Raw genomic sequence first — 7,365 nt, 5'->3', positions numbered from 1 at the left:
CTACATGTAAAACATGGAGGCACGGAGCCCAGTTGGGCTAGCACTCCACGTGCAGGCAGCCAGGCACTCTGGGCAGCTTCAAGCCCTGATCCCCACTGGAGTGCCAGCATTATAGCAGTGATTCCCCCTCCCCCCACCCCCAAAGCCCTGGTCCTTGCGGGTATAAAAGCAGGGGCAGGGGATCGCCACTATAAAGCCAGGCACTCCGGTGGGAATCAGCGTTTGCAGCTCCCTGGACTGCCTACATGTGGAACATGGGGGTGCCGGACTGGGTCGGCTCCACACCTCCATGTGCAGCTTCCTGCATGTCTGCAGGAAGATACACATGGAGGCTGCCTGGGCTGATGGCAGCGGCTCTTATTCTCCCCCGCCCCTTGCACCTGCCTACAAACCCCACTCAAGCCAACCCCATCAACCCTTCACCCCCCCACATCCAGTCAAATACTGTTATGTTTATTTTAATTTATATATTTTTAAGAAAGCAATTAATTTTGCATAATGTTGAGTTTGCTGCACACTATTTTGAATTTCTGTATAACCAAGGGAATTATGTGCAGAAAAGGTCTCAGCTGTGGCCCCAGCCCCCTCCCACGCTGTGGGACTGCCTGGAGAATTCACAGCCTACCACCTCCCAGCCAGGGACCCTGCCCCAAGTTTTCTACCTGTTAACAACCTCTGCAAGCATACCCTCTGTATCCCATTGCTCTACACTGCTTCCAGGAGCCTACCTGCCCCCATCCCTCTCCACCTCCTACATGCTACAACTACATAAAGTCTACAGCAGGCTTTCGAAGTGGGCATTTGGAACTAGTTGGCCTTAACTGGTTGTAAGATTTAAGAATAAAAGTCCCCTAAGAAAGCAGTAATATTTATGTACAACTGCTTACATACATTTAACTCCATTCTCTGCTAAGCATATAGAGTAAAGGAGTGACAGAAAAGTGTGAAAGAAATTGCAAAATCAGAAAGTCCCAGGATTCACAATAGAGCAGTGAGACGAGCTTTTATGGTAGCAGTGTATGTAGCAAACCCCCCAGTTTTTCCTTTTTTAATCCATATATGTATATATGATAGATATGCATTCCCTTCCCTTCCCCAACTATTTCTGACTTCTCTTTCTCTCCCTCTCTATTCCCTATAGACAACCATAAGCGAGCTTAGACTTAGGATAAGCTTTACCATTTTTGTTTTGGTAGCACTGTTTTATATTGTATTATTAGGTTTATATTGATTCTTACTGTTGTATATTGTATATTATCATTTTCATATTGATTTTTATTGTTTCATATGGATATTGTATGGTTTAGGCCTGTGTTTGTAAGTGAACCAAAGTAATGTCAAGTTTCCATTTCGTATGTCAAGTCTCCATCTTGTGTCCTCTGCTTGGCCATCCACTGTGTTGCAACTGTATGATTCATTTACCCCTTCCATGTAAATTGGTTCCCAGATGAATGAGAGTGATTGGGAATGATTGAAATACAATGGTCGCAGGCCTCTACTGAAAGGCCATCACCTCGCATTGTAATGACCAGGCCATCACCTCGCATTGATTCATCCAGGAACCACAGACCTCACCCAAGAACAGAGACAAGAATCCAGCACTTGAAATACAAAAGACTCTGCAGAACCAGCAACTCTACCATTGTACCCCACCATTACAGACAACTGAAACTGCACAACCCTGGTGCTCAGTACACCAGGGGCTGACCTTTGCCTGGGCATGCCTCCTGTCACAAGGGTCACACAAGGTCTGCCCATATAAAAAGGGGCAGTGAAGACAGACCCAGTGGGAACGCCATTTCCATCTGGACCAGACCAGCTTCACGTAACCTATCTACCCCAGAGGCCCTGCCGGCAACCCCCTCTGGACAACACTGAGCTAAAGGAGACCCCGACTGGCCATTGAGGATCAACTTTCAGCCTGGGATAGGTAGATATTACCTGCGCACCTCCTCCTACAATTTGGACTCTCTCTCTCTCTCTCTCACTCCCTCGCTCTCCTCCTGGACTTCAGCCCCTGCACCAAGCCTCTCTAACCCCTGCTGCCATTTTGTGTGTGCGCAAGGGAACCAGTAAGACATAGTGTCACCATCTCCCCTATTCAATAAAACCACTCTCATTTGCAACCCTGAGTTGGGTCATGTTTTACTGAATCCCAGTCCCTTCCCTATCTTAAATTCCAGCCTCGTTCTCTCTCTCTCTCAGCTTCAGCCCCCGCTAATTTCCTGATCTCCTCCCAATTCTGTCTCCCCTTTTCTGCCACCTCTCAGCCTCTCCTTGCTTTCCTGCTGTCCCTGCTGCCTTTCAGCCTCCTGTGCCATCTACTGCCTTTCCCCTGTGACTTTCTGCTGCCTCTCCTTGCTTTCCTGCTGCCCTGCCACCTTTCAGTCTCTCCTGCCGCTTTTCCTGTGATTTTCTGCTGTCCGCCTCTCTGTTTTCAGGCATCCCCCGCACCGTCTGTAGCCCTCCCCCCTCAACCCCTGTAGCTTCCCAGCTGCCCTGAAGTTTTCTCCAGTTCCCAGCATCTACTGCCACTCCCTGCAGCTTCTCTAGCTGCCCCAGAGCCATCCTCTGGCTCCCCACACCCAGAGCCTCTCTTTAACATCCACACTTTCCCTTAGTCCCATTTTCCCTGTCCCCATCTACTTTTTCAGCTCCCGCATAGCTCTGGCTTGGGTCCCAGGCTCTGTGCCCGCTCCCCTGTTCTGCAGGCTTTGGGCATTGTCTTTTAATCAATTAAGATCAACTAACCTAAAGTTACCCCCAAGCCTCAGTTCTTCAGCCCAGGCCCCTCTAATCTACCAGTTCTAATCCCGGTCCTGGTGACTTTCACCCCCAGCAACTTTCACTCCCTACACTTCTACTTTCTTACCTTAAACTTTCCCCAGGTATCCCAAGTACACCAAGCACATACATACATACACATCACAACACCCAACTTAGGAACTCACCTGTGTGTATGTGTAGGTGGGTGGTACGTGTGTGAATCAGTGAATACACATATATATACATAGATAGCTATCATTGTGTGTGTGTGGTATATTAATTAGTAATCCACATATGTGTATTGGATGTTCAGGTGTTGGTAACTGATTCTGTCTAAATTTGGTGTGTGTAGCATGTATGGGCTTAAACTGATGATAGGTGTGCATATACCTAGACTGGTTATTTTTGACGTGTGTGTATATGAGTTGCTAGTGAGTGTGTATGCCTAGTGGGGGGGTATGCACCTAGTGAGTGTATGTGTGCTTAATAGATTTTTATGTGTGCATGTGCAATTGTACACCATGCCCTCCTGTCAGTGCAATATTGAGATCCTGAGCATTGGCCTGGCCCCTCAGGGAAACAAGTATTGGCCTGGCCCCCTCAGGAAAACATTTTATCTTTGTGTGTTTTCATGTGAGCCAGTGGTTTTTGTAGTTTTATAATTTAAATAAACTGTTATTGGCAGTTTTAATGAAGACTGAACCAGTCACCTAAATCTGACTTGTGGGGTAACTAGTGACCTCCATTTAACCAGGAACCCTGGTCTAACCAGTGAGACAAGGTTAACTGGTGATTCCAGTGATTTTGGTGGCTTGTTTCCCACTGTGGTACAGTAGGACAAGGCAAATGATGATGGTTCAGGGGCAAATCAAACACCAGTTCTAACCAGTTCTTAGGTTTTGGTTCAGTTCCAGTTTGACTCCCAGTTGGAATAAGGGGCAATGGAACAGACACCCAGGAAAGCTGTGACCTCTCCTGTACTGGAGGTGTTCAAGAAGAGGTTGGTCTGCCATCATTCAGGGATGTGCCATTGCTCCTCCTGAGACTCAGCCCTGGATGGTCCTAGCTACAAGGTCTTGCCCATCTGGCTCAGGGTCAGACTGATGCTGTGGGTCAGGAATGAATTTGTCCCTCGTCAGATTGGTACACAGTGGGGGGTTGTCTTACTCTGCAGTAGGGGCTGACTGGCTGCACTGGGCCAAGCCCCACAGGCCGTACCAGCTGGCACCTGGCAATTCTGTGTTACCCCTGCCCCCGTGTTGCCCCCAGTCCTCTGCCCCTGCATTTCAAGGCTACAGTAGAGCTTGCCACCCTCACTTTGGATTTTATTCAAATGTGTTTAAAAGCTGACATTCCTCTGCATAAAATAGATTTACCTGTTTTCAGGGATTTTTTGAGCAAATACATTACTGGAAGCGGTGCCATTCCCAAATCAGACCAATTATATTCCCACCTACCAGCTCTTCTTGAAGAGCAAAAACAGTGCTTTCTTAAAGACTTTGAGGGAAACTTCATTGTTGTGATTGCTGATGAAACAACTGACTTCCAGAACAGACTAGTTCTCAACTTTTTATTTCAGGTGCTCAAGGTACAGCCTCCTAAGCATGCTAACATTCCTACACCACAGCTAGTAAAGACAGTGTGCCTAAGGAAAGTTAATCATGCCACCATTGTACAAGCCTTTCTTGTCTGATGGAATTTGCCATACCGTTTGAGCGAATCCTGGCATTTGTAACAGACAATGCGAGCTACATGGTGAAGGTTTGGAACGACGTGCTTTGTGGTCTGTGGTCAAACTGTGTACATATTCATTGGTATGCTCATATAGTTGCTTTGGCGGGAACTACTTAGCGAGAAACCTTCAAGCAAGTAGATCGCTTTGTAGCTTTAATGAAGTCCCTTTTAGTGAAAGCTCCAGCTTATTGTGCACCGTTTTAAAGATACCTGGAGGATCAGAATGTTGATTCGCCAGCACTTCCACCAGAGCCATTTGTGACCAGGTGGAACACATGGTTCAACTGTGTCAAGTACCATACACAGTAGTCCTGGCTCTACCACGGGTTTATTTAACTTGAACAAACGGAACAAGGGGATACAGATGTTCTGCAGGAACCGGCCAGCCTGTTAGCAGTAGTAGACCTGCACAATCGTGTGAAGTACGTTGCAGAGAACTGTAGACGTCTGGTGACAGTACTGGACCTTTTACAGTCCCAGACATGCCAAGTACATAAAGTATACAACATTGTCTTGGACTTAATTTCCTGGTTGGAGCATCTTGTCCTAGCAGCTGATAATGTGAGAGGATCCACAGCTGCTCAGAGTGCTGCTGATAAACTGAGACAGTACAGCATGAAAAGTAAACAGCCAGCAGTTGATTTTCTCCACTGTTTGACCAGTGGATCCTAAACAAATTGGTTCTGTTTGTACAGATTATTGAAACAGTGAAATCAAAATTAAAACTGCCCAGTGAGTGCAGCATGGAATAGCCAGTATTTAGCAATTAAAGATGGGTTTGCAGATGCTGAGGATCCTTTTCAGTTCTGGATGGCTGTTCAAGACCGCATTCCCAACCTGGCAAAATATGCAGTGGTTCTTCTGCAGCTGACTATAAATTCAGCTGATGTGGAAAGAAGTTTCACCAAACTTGGGGTTCTTCTCAGTGCTCAGTGTCAATGTCTGAAACCTGAAAATGTGGCTGGAATGCTGCAACTGTATTGTAACACCCCAAAGTAACTGAGTAAATTTACCCTTTGTCTTGTAATAAACCTGGCTTTTGTTGATACATTGCTTGCAAGGGAGTTTGTTCATCCAGTTTAAATCTAGTTGTCCCAGGTTTCTGGGTGGAGGCTCAAGCCAAAGCTAAACTTATTTGAGACCTCTTAAAACTTGAATCCAGCCCTTATTGCTGCAAACAAGTGCAGGGAGCAGAACAGCAGGGGTCAGCACTGCTCAGAGACATAAAGCAGGGGACGGGGGGAGAAACGGACACACAGCCACACCTGGACCAGCATCTTGGTGCATGGGGGGAGCTGTTGCAAGCAAGCAGCTTTCCTGTGCAGCCTCACTGTGCCCTGCCAAGGCCCTGGGGGAGGGCAGCAGCACCATGGACACAAGCCCACAGCGCATACCCAGCCTTCCCCTACCCCCTGCCCCCATCTGGGGGGGCACGGGTCCCCCTTATGCGTGCTGCTGCTGGGAGCCGGCTCTGCCCCCGCCGAAGCCCACAGCAGGCAAGCAGTAGTGAGGGAGCCAGCCAGTGCTGGGGTTTTTATCAGAGAATTTGCAATTTTTTTAATCAGAGAAAACCAGGATCCCTGGCAATCAGTCAGCCCGTCCATGGGCTCTCCTCCAAGCCAAGGTGCTGGATGAGTCCCACACAGTAAGGGAGATCATGGTGGCCATGAACCTCATGGTGCAGGGGTGGCTTGTTGGGCAGGCCGAGTTCACCCATGGGTTCTTGTTCACCAACAACAGGGCCAATATGGTGAAGGTGGCCCGTGATGCCAACTTTGTTGGCATCTGTTATGCGGCACACAGGCTGCACCTCATAGGCAGGGATGTCTTGGAAGTGGACAGGGCTGCCGGTGATGGCACCGTCACCACTACTGCTATACACCAGCTGATTTCAAAATGCAGGAAAGTGGCAGGCTACTTCCACCACAGCATCAAGGGGGGCAAGATGCTGCAGAAGAAACAGGCAGAGCTGAGCATCCCGCAGCACAAAATCATACAGATGTGGAGACTTGGTGGTACTCCACATACCTGATGCTCGAAAGGCTAGTGGAGCAACAGAAGGCCATACGCGAGATGGCTTTGCTTTAGGAGATCGGGATCAGCGGCCCCCTGAATAGAGCTGAGTGGTGTACCATCTCCCAGATCTTGGTGGTCCTCAAGCCCTTCCTCGAGGCCACTGAGACCCTTAGTGTTGGCAAAGCACTCCTCAGCTGGCTGATCCCCATAGCAAGGGCATTTAAAAACCAAATGGAGAAGTTCCAGGGGATCCATGTTCCTGGCTGGGGCAGGCCACTGTCACCAGATGTGCAGGCACTGGTGAAGCAGCTGGAGAGCATCAGGAGATGGCTGGATCCCTTGCGGTCCAGTACAGTCCATGTACTGGTGGGCATGTGTGACCCAGGGTGAAGGGGAGCATGTGGACTAAAGGGGGGGTGTACAACCAGTGGAAGGGAGGAGCTATCACCAAGGAGGAGTACTCCTCCTCGGCCCGTGAGTATAGGAGGGCTATTAGGAAGGCCATGGCAGAGATGGAACTCAGGCTAGCGTCCAGGATTAAGGACAACAAAAAGTCCTTTTTCAAGTACATTGGGAGCAAGAAGATGGCACCAAGCAATGTAGGGCCCCTGCAAGATGCAAACGGTAATCTTGTGGCTACACCAGACAAGAAAGCTGATATTTTAAAGTTTCTTTGCCTCTGTTTTCTGGAACAGGGACCGAGATATCCCACCTACCAGAGGTAGGGACAATCTTGGGGATAGCTCTATCAAGCCTTCAGTCAGTGCAGATGTAGTTAGGGATCTTCTGGAAGGGCTAGACATTTTTAAATCTGCAGGTCCAGATGCCCTCCACCCAAGGGTGTTGAGG

This window comes from Alligator sinensis, unplaced genomic scaffold, assembly GCF_000455745.1.
Source record: "Alligator sinensis unplaced genomic scaffold, ASM45574v1 scaffold247_1, whole genome shotgun sequence".
NCBI lineage: Eukaryota > Metazoa > Chordata > Crocodylia > Alligatoridae > Alligator > Alligator sinensis.
This window is presented reverse-complemented; position numbering follows the sequence as displayed.